The sequence below is a fragment of the Chiloscyllium plagiosum genome, unplaced genomic scaffold (genome assembly GCF_037043375.1).
Source record: "Chiloscyllium plagiosum isolate Xiang-an unplaced genomic scaffold, Cpla_swu_hap1 HiC_scaffold_27, whole genome shotgun sequence".
In the NCBI taxonomy this organism is placed as follows: domain Eukaryota; kingdom Metazoa; phylum Chordata; class Chondrichthyes; order Orectolobiformes; family Hemiscylliidae; genus Chiloscyllium; species Chiloscyllium plagiosum.
Window position 1 is genome coordinate 54,793,687 of NW_028270165.1, and position 10,383 is coordinate 54,804,069.

General features: G+C 45.1%; 1 non-coding gene across 1 annotated transcript; it reads right to left on the bottom strand.

Annotated features, from left to right (window-relative positions):
• Positions 1-9,209: 9,209 nt before the first annotated feature.
• Positions 9,210-9,281, bottom strand: trnae-uuc (transfer RNA glutamic acid (anticodon UUC)). Its single transcript has one exon. It is a non-coding gene; the product is annotated as a tRNA-Glu (tRNA).
• Positions 9,282-10,383: the final 1,102 nt, after the last annotated feature.

Sequence of the window (10,383 nt, forward strand, 5' to 3'; positions counted from 1 at the left end):
AGACTCCATGGGATTCTCTAGGAGAAAGTGAGGACTGCAGATGCTGGAGATCAGAGCTGAAAATGTGTTTCTTGAAAAACGCAGCAGGTCAGGCAGCATCCAAGGAGCAGGAGAATCGACGTTTCGGGCATGAGCCCATCTTCAAGAATTTTTAACTGTAAACTATAAACATTCCCTTTGTTAAATATTGTGAAGTGTGAAGCCATTGTTTTAGTCCCCAAGTTAGACCTGAGCACCCCCCTCCCCCATCCCAGAAACTCTGTTGACACCCTTCATGTCACATTTAAAACTAGGATCGATAGATTCGTGATCAGTCAGGGGATCACGATCAGTTACCGGAAAAGGGCAGGAAAGTGCATGTGGGGAATGTCAGATCAACCACAATCCTATTGAATGGAGAAGCAGGCTCAAGGGGTTGAATGGCATTTTCCAATTCCTATTTCTTATAGTTCCCGAACCCTTACCTCTGATACAGGTTCTGGCTTCAGTATGTGCCATTACTGAGAGTGCTGATGTTCCCTTGTGTATTATCAACAACTTAGCAGCTGCTGAAACCTCTTGCTCCTCTGTTATCTCTAAACACAATATGTCAATGTGTTCAGGGGAGGCGATGGCCGACTTTATTGTCACCAGACTATTCACCCAGCTAATGTTCTGGGGACCTGGGTTCAAAACCTGCCACGGCAGGTGCTGGAATCTGAATTCAATATAAATCTGGAATTAAGAGTCTAATGATGAAATCGTTGTGGTTTGTTGTAAAAGCTTCTCTGGTTTCCTGCTGTCCTAATCTGGTCTGATCTACATGTGATTTCAGATCCACTGTCAGCTGGTTGAATCTTCACTGTCCTTTCAGTCAATTCTTAAAGCTCACCTTTTTTAACTTTGGTGTTGCCAGAATGATTTATCGACGGCATAGGCTGGGAGTTTTTTTCACTGGGGTGTAGAAGTTTGAGGGTGTTGGTTATGGAGGTTTATGAAGTCATGAGGGACAAAGATAAGGTGAATAACCAGTGTCTTTTCCCGAAGGGGAGGGGAGTTCAAAATTTGGGAGTATATTTTTAAGATGAGAGGGAGAAGATTTAAAAAGGACGAGGTGGGGGTCAAACGTTTTTTACATTGAAGGTGGTTCGTGTGTGGAATGAACTGTCAGAGGAAGTGGTGGATGCAGATAATGTTACAATGTTTAAAATTATTTGGATAAGTACATATGAGCCAAACACAGGCAGGCGGGTCTAATCTTCCCCCATATATTCAAAGGGACAGCCAGTCAGTGGGGGGCAGCGCCACGCCTATAGTTGTTGTGTGGCATGTGTGACAGCTGCAACAAGACGTCCCAACTCCTGTGCTCAATGCTCTGACCAAGAAAAGCAAGCATGCCAAAAGCCTTCTTCACCATCCTGTCTACCCACGACTCCATTTTCTAAGAGCTAATAACCCGCAACCCTAGACCTCTAGGTTCAAAATACTGCATATGAAACAGATTTGGTGCTTGTTGGTAGACGTGAATATTTGGTGCATATCTCGCCTCTAATTTGGTATCTTATATTGAATGCCATCACTGATGAAGTCCAGTGTGCCAAAACCTGAACTTCAAAATCCCTCTGTTCAACTACACTCAAGGTCCTACCATTCACCATGTAAATCCAACCTTGATTTGACGATACAAAATGTAAGACCTCATACTTAGCTATATTAAACTCCATTTGCCAATAACTTTAAGCTTATGCAATCTAGTTCTGGACTCTCCCACCCCAGGTAAAATACCTATCCTATTTACCCTATCCATGCCCTCATGAATTTATAAACATCTATAAAAACACAACTCACCCTTCAAAACTTCCGGGAAAATGAACCCAGTCGATTCAGCGTCTTCCTGTAGCTCAAACCCTCCAACCCTGGCAGCATCCTTGTAAATGTTTTCTGAACCCTTTCAAGTTTCACAACCTCCTTCCTGGAGCAGAGAGCCCAGAATTGCATGCAGTCTTCCAACAGTGGTGTAATCAATGTCCTCTTGAAGAGGATTTTGAAACATATAACTACAAGCAAATCAGGTTAGTTGGGCATGACTTTCCCATAGCAGTTTTTTTGGCTGCCCTTCATTAATCTATGTTTTTTTTTCAGTTATGAGAAAATATTTTGTGGGATATGGTGATTGCGAGCACATCCAACATTTGCTCATTGTCCCTCATGGCCCTTGGACAGAGTAATTGTGACTACATGCTAGAAGGCAGTTGACAGTCAACCACATTATAGTAGGTCTGGAGTCACAAGGTGTGTGTGTGTGTGTGTGTGTGTGTGTGTGTGTGTGTGTGTGTGTGTGTGTGTGTGTGTGTGTGTGTGTGTGTGTGTGTGTGTGTGTGTGTGTGTGTGTGTGTGTGTGTGTGCACGCGCACGCACGTGAATACATGCATGCAGGGTTCATGAATTGTAGATTTCCTGCCTTGAAAAGGACAGTTTCAGGAGAAACACAACAGTTCTGGCAGCATCTATGAAGAGACAACAGTGTTACTGCTTTGAGTCCAGTGGTCCTTCAAAACTTGGTTGGATTCAAAACATTAACTAGTTTCTCTCCACAGATGCTGCCAGACCTGCTGCGTTTCCCCAGCAATTTTGCCTTTTGTTGCTGATCTCCAACATCTGCAATTCATTAGTTTAGTGAATAACGTTTTCCTGGTTGCTAGGACAGAGAGAAACTTTCATTTCCAGATCTTTTTATTAGTTGAACATAAATTCCACCAGCAGCCATGATGGGATTTCAATTTGTGTTCTCAGAAGACCTGGATCTCTAGGTTGCTCAACCATTATCACTAGATCCCAATCTTCCCTTCAATGACAATTTTCTCCTGACTCTTTTCCTTTATTCATTCATGCGATATCGCATTTTGTCTCCCACTATTGTTCTGGTAAACATCAACTTCACTTTCCCGCTGTTTCCTCATAATCCTCAGTTCCCTTTCTGATTAAAAAAAAATGTATCTTAGTTTTGAATGTACTTAACAATCCAGGCTCAACAGCTGTCCTAAACATGCATTCCCTTATTTGCAGGTTATTCCCTCTGGTTTTAAACTCACCCAAAATGGTAAACTTTCCCACATCTGGCCTGTCACGTCTCCTCAGAATCTTGTTTGTGACAAGAAGGTTACCTCGAAATCTTCTAACTTCTATTAACCACAGACCGAACGAATTCATTTCTCCTCATAAGACATTATTTTCATCCCTGATAGCATCCTGGTCAACCTTCTCTGGACTGCCTCCAATGCCGATATATCTTACCTTAGCTAAAAGGCCCAAAACTCTTCCCAGTTTTCAGTTGTGGCCTAATTGGTGTCTGATTTACGTTCACTATAACGTCCCTACTGTTATATTCCATTTAAAAACCAACATCCCATTTATCTTCCCTATTACTGACTGAACCTGGATGACGTATTCATGGATACGAGCATTCAAATCCTCCTATTCAGCAGCTTTCTCCATTTAACATTCAGCACTTTTCCTCCTGGCAAAGTGCACAACCTCATTTTCCCACATTCTATTCCATCAGCCAAGGTTTTGCTCATTTGCTTAACCTGTCGATATCCCTCTCCATGTCATCCTCACCACCTGCATTCCAATCAACTGTCTCTCCTGCAGTCTTGGCAAGAGTACATTCACTTTACTTATCCAAGTAATTCATATACATATTGTAAATAATTTTGGCCGCAGCACTGATCCCTGTGGCACATTGCTAGTTACAAGTTGTGATCCTGAACATGCCCCTATCCCTACTATATCATTGGTTAGACACTCATCTATCCATAAGATTAGAGTGTCTCCAATATCATGTGAATATCATTGGCTCTGCCAGAAAGTCTTCCCAAACCGTCCATGAAAAAGTGATGGTTAGCTGCAACTTAAATTGCTTCACAAATATGATGTGGTCTATAATAAAGGTTCAGGAGTGAGTTCCAGGATTTTGATCAATAACATCGAAGCAATGCGTATATGTCACAGTTGGAATGTTGTGTTCAGACTTATCTCCTCTTGCTGGTTGAAGTGATGGAGTGGAAGTTGCTCTTGAAGAGCCGCCAATCATATAATCAAGCCAGACAGATCGATTGTGGCCAGAAACTCTGCCATTTTGACTTCTCATCAATCTACATTCTTTCCATCCAAGTTTTAGTCACATCAAACTGCCTCGCAATGCTGTTATGACCTCAGTAAACTATAATAACGTGAAGATCGCTGGGATGATTTTCTACATCCGACTGCAACATAAACATAGATCAATGTTTCCAGTTTTGGTGGAACAAAAGACATCATATTGGTGGATAATTACAGTTAGTGCAAACACAGCTAGCCATCGATAAATATTAATCCTGTTCACTTCAATGGCCAAATTTCGATTCAGAAACCAAGTGCACTCGGCTGCTTGTAACATAGACAACATGACAAAATGACTCATAGGAGGAGAAATGGGGCATTGAGGAGGAGTGAAATGTTTGCTTTTGGTCTCCTCTACAATTGTTATAAAAACAGATTGAAAGGATTCTTAAAAGGTGTCTGAAGTAGTGGTGTAGCATAACATTTCAGACAGTGGAAAGTGGAAGACCGCTTTCTAGTGGAAGAAAAAGACATTTCTTATTTCTCGAAGAACTGGAAAACAGAAGAGGGGATGAAATCTGACTTAGGAGCTATTTCCTATTTGTTGAGGATGTTGCTTCTTCACAGACTTGGTTTAGAGCATAAACTATTCATCAGGAATGAAGGGTGGTGCAAGGGGGCTGAGAGATAAATGGGAAGGAAGTGGTGCTGGAAGGAAGGCAGCTGGGAGTGCAATAGGTAGATGGAGGTAGGGATTGATGGTGATAGGTCAGAGATGAGGGTGGAGCAAATAGGTGAGAAGCAAAGTGGACAGGTATGACAGGTCAAGTGGTCGGTGTCAAATTGGAAGATTGGATCTGGGACAAGGTGGGGGAGAGGAAATGAGGAAACTGATGGAATCTACATTGATTCCATGTAGTAGGAGGGTCCCAAGGCAGAAGATGAGGTGTTTTTCCTACAAGCGTCGGGTCGCAAGAGTTTGGCAGTGGAGGAGGCCCAGGACTTGCATGTCCTTGGTGGAATGGGAGGGGGAGTTAAAGTGTTCAGCCACAGGGCAGTCGGTTCCAGAAACGTTCCGCTAGTTGGCGTCCAGTTTCCCCAATGTGGATGAGACCATATTGCGAGCAATGGACATTATCTTATAAGTAGATTGCATAAATCTTAGCCTGCCAGAGTTATTTTCTTTAACTAAATTAAAGAAAACTTAAATTAAATTGGGTGACTGCATGAAACGGTTTGTTGGTTAGATTTGAATCATCACTCCCAAATGAGACAATGTCATGAATATCAGTGAACCTCTCTTTTTGTTAAAAACCACAAGTTCTTGATTTATTTTCACAACTTACTGGTATTCACACCTGCACATTCAATGTCAAACTCTGACAACAGAAATGAAATTACAGCATTAATTTTGACTTACAATTTTCGAAGAAACAAATTAATAGAACACAATGAATCCCAAGTCTGATTAATATGAAATTAAATTTGACCCCCCAAAAATATAAAATCAATTGGGAGATAAGAAATGGGGGAACGGCAGAAGGCAAGAAATGCAGCATCAAAGAAATGCAGCTCCTCCAGGGAGTGCATTTTACCAACTACTTCTGCTAAATATAAACACTCTGATATGATCCTCCGGTTTTAATGTAAACCATAGCCCCGTTAAGTAGGTACCATTTAAATGAGTTAAAAATACAAGCCTTGAGCAAATCCAGTCTCCAGCCTTACCCTCCGCTTCTTGGAACTCGGACCTTCCTCCAGCTCCGGGGGATTGATGCTACTACCACTCCTCCACTGAAGAAGCTTTGGGAAGCAGATGCAAAGGCAAGATACAGAACAGAGCACCTTTGCAAATGAAAGCAGCTTATAGAGACATTGAGCAATAACATCACACGGTTTTGACCAATTGACCTCTTGCTTACTTGCCCAGCACACTCACGCAGCACTACTCTGCTTCTGGGCACCCAGCAGCTGGACTGTGCATCAGTTTAAATTAGGTCCTATATTCTGATTACACAAGGCAGTGAAGAAAGGTTTCAGCACACTGGCCTTCATCAATTAGGGAATTGAGTATAGATGTTGGCAAGTTATGTTGTAGTTATACAGGACGTTGATGAGGATGCACCTGGAATATTGTGATCAGTTTTGGTCCCCTTGGTGTTCTGACTTCTGACTTCTTCAACGCTGGGTTTGTGTTGAACTTGATGGGATACTTTGTCCAACTCAGCATGTTTAAACAGTATCTCTCAGAGGGATTCATTTGAAACTTTTTAGGAGGTGAGTGCAACAAGATTGAACTATTCAAATTTACTTGGACTCTATTTTAAACTTACATCAGGACCAGTAGTCAGAGACACGTACAGCATGGAAACAGACCCTTCGGTCCAACTTGTCCATGCTGACCCGCTATCCTAAATTAATCTAGTCCCATTTGACAGCACCTGGCCCACATACTCTGGCAGCTCATTTCATATATGTACCACCCTCTGCATGAAGAATTTGTCCCTTTAGTATATTTCGCCTCTTACCCTAAACCTATGCCCTCTAGTTCTGGACTCCCCCACCCCAGGGAAAAGACCTTGTCTATTACCCTGTCCATGCCCCTCATGATTTTGTAACCTCTATTAGGTCAATCCGCTGCCTCCGATGCTCCAGTGAAAACAGCCCCAGCCTATTCAGCCTCTCCCTGTAGCTCAAATCCTCCAACCCCCAGTAACATTCCCGTAAATCGTTTATCATAGAGGAGTCAACGTTACAGTCCTGAAGAAGGGTTAATACCCAAAACGCTGACTACTCCACATTCTGGTGCTGGCTGGCCTGCTGTATTGTCCCAACCTCCTGCTTGCCTACTTCGGGTTGCAATATTTAGTTGTTACCACTGCAGCCTCACAGTGCCGGGTACCCAGGTTTGATTCCAGCCTTGGGTGGCTGTCTGTGAGGAGTTTGCACATTCTCCCAGTGTCTGCGTGGGTTTTCTCTGGGTGGTCCTGTTTTCTTCCATAAACCAAAGATGTGCAGGTCATCTGGATGGGCCTTGCTTAATTGCCCATAGAGTTAGGTACATTAGTCAAAGAGAAACGGGTCTGGATGGGTTACTCTTCGGAGGGTCGGTGTGGACCTGTTGGGACAAATGGCCTGTTTCCACACTGTAGCTAATCTTATCTGCACTACTTTTGTCACTAACGAATGGCAAAGTAGACACGACGGGCCGAATGGACTAACTTGTGCTCCGATGGTCTTGCGGTCTTAGGTTTCTCTGGATCATTTCATTGGCAATGTGCAGTCCCTGGCTCAATGAACAGCAGTGTGCACTGAAAGCAAAGCTCAAAGGATCGTAGAACTCCTACAATGTGGAAACAAGTTCTTCAGCCCAACACATCTGCACTGATCTTCCGAAGAGTAACCTACTCAGATCCATTTTCCTACCCTCCATAAATTGCACACAGACCCCCAAGGGTGGAATTATTCCTGGGTTCCTGGTGCCATGAGGCAGCAGTGCAAACCCTGAGTCACCATGGGGTTGTCGTTGTTGGGTGTAGGGGAGGCAATTGCAGCCTAACAGAAAACAAAAACAGCCCACCTACTCTGCTACTGCACCCACTGTCAGAACTTGCAGGAGGTTCAGTCCTGGGGGTGACCGAAGGCAGCGTCACTGGTAGCATCTGGTTGCTGAGAGCGCTGGTGCCCCCGCTGGTGCTTCCGCAAGTTGCAGGAAAACATGAACCTCTTCCCACACTCAGGCCAAATGAAGGGCATCTCCCTGGTGTGGACACCCAGGTGCTTCAGCAGGGAGGAGGAATTACTGAAGGCATTCCCGCACTCAGGGCAGCAGAATGGCCTCACCAACCCCCTTTCCCCCGTGTGGACCAGCTGGTGCTCCAACAGTGTGGAGGAGCGGGTAAAGACCTTCCCACATTCGGGGCAGGAGAACGGCTTCCCCCGGTGTGGATGGACTGGTGACTCAGCAGGGCCGAGGAATTGCTGAAGGCCTTGCTGCACGTAGGGCAACTGAACGACATCTGACCAACGGGCTAGTAGGTCGGAGGGAAGAGCAAAGCCCTTCCTGCACTCGGGGCAGAAGAATGGCCTCTCCTCAGTGTGGACCCACTGGTGTCTCAGCAGGTGGGAAGAACTGCTGAAGGCCATCTCGCACTTAGGGCCGGAGAACAGCCTTCCCCGGTGTGGACCAACTGGTGCGTCAGCAGGGCAGAGGGATCACTGAAGGCCTTCCCACACTCAGGGCAGCAAAACGGCCTCTTCCCCTCTGAGGACCCACTGGTGCTTCAGAACCCTTTCAAATTTCACAATATCCTTCTGATAGGAGGGAGACCAGAATTGCACACAATATTCCAAAAGTGGTCTAACCAATGTCTTGTACAGCCACAACATAACTTCCCAACTCCAATACTCAGTCAGAGGATTGTGAAAACTTACAAACCCCACAAAAAACAAGCAGGAAAGAATGGAGGGACAAACCGAATTTTTGAGAGCCAGCTTGGAAGCATTAGTGAGAAATCGGCGGACTGGGTTTATTGGGTCTCCGTTCTCCTTAATTACACTATATACGTATTTCTCTTGTGCTCTTCGTAGGTTCTCTGTGCTGCAGTGTGTAGTGGCTCGTTGAAATAATGTCCTGATGTCCTGAGGAACCAAAGACACAAACACAGCACCAACTTCATCAGCAAAGATAGCACTGTCAAGCTCACTGTCTTACCACCCACTTCATATTCAGTAACAAGCCCTACAAACAGATCAACGAAATATGCATGAAACACTTCTGTCATCAAAAAATGAAACAAATTAGAGGAAACCTGCAACACCATCAACAATATCCTTACTGGCATAAAATTCACAAAAGAGGAGAACAACAACAAAGTGCCAATTCTAGATGTCACAGGAGAGCGAACAGTCAATGGTAAATTCAAAACAGCGTCTACAGGAAAACACCACACGCGATCCACGTACTTAGCTCCAGAAGTAATTATCCCTACACATACAAACAAATCTGAATCAGGACACTATTTCAACGAGCGACTATGCACTGCAGCGCCCAGTGACAACGAAGACCAATAAGTAACTGTATAGCGCACTTAAGAGAATGGGTAGCCAAAATACGCGCTGAAAACGGCTTCCCTGACCGGGAATCGAACCCGGGCCGCGGCGGTGAAAGCGCCGAATCCTAACCACTAGACCACCAGGGAGATGGCGTGGTACTTTGACAGTTCAACTGAAAATTGCTTCCCTGCCCGGAAATCGAAACCGAGCCAGGGGAGGACGAAGGCCTCTACCAGTGTCATTTCTTGTATCCATTGCTCCCGATGCGGTCTCCTCTACATTGGGGAGACTGGAGACTCCTCGCAGAATCAAGTCACAGCGCTTGAAGGAACATCTCCAGGACACCCGCAACAATTAACCCATCGCCCTATGGTCCAACATTTCAACACCCCCCCCCCCCCCCCCCACCCCCCACACTCTGCCGAGGACATGAAGGTCCTGGGCCTCCTCCATCGCCGCTCCCTCCCCACCCGATGCCTGGAGGTAGAATGCCCCAACTTCCGTCTCGGATACATTCAACCCAAGGACATCAATGTGGACTTCACTAGTTTCCTCATTTAACCCTCCCCCCCACCTTACCTCGGTTCCAACCTTCCAGCTCAGCGCTGTCCTCATGACCTGACCTACCTGCCAATCTCCCTTCCCACCTATCCGCTCCATCCTCCTCTCTGACCTGTCACCTCTGTCCCCACTCCCATTCACCTATTGTACTCTTTGCTACCTTCGGCCCAGCACCCCCCAATTTATCTCGCCAACCCTGGAAGCGTCCTGCCTCTATTCCTGATGAAGGGCTTTTGCCCGAAACGGCGATTTTCCTGCTCCTCGCAAGCTGTCTGACCTGCTGTGCTTTTCCAGCACCACTCTGATCTAAACTCTGGTTTCCAGCATCTGCAGTACTCACTGTTGCCGAACCAATAAACCCAGTCTGCAGATTTCTCATCAACAAATTGACACAAGCAGACTCAACGTCTGCAGAAACTCTAGCCGCATTACTTTACATTAAAGACATCTGTGAAATGATGTCCAGACAACTCAACCCTCTCAGCATCATGGTAGCCCACAAACCTACCAACACACTTGAACAGCGGCTAATGAACCTGAAATATCCGATACCAACAACCACCAAACGAATGTTATTTACAAAATACCATACAAGAAAATATATACATGAACTCTGCCGCACAGTTCTCTGTGGCAAGAAATTCTGGGATGAGATAAGGAATATTTTTTCAGCCAAAACGAATCGGC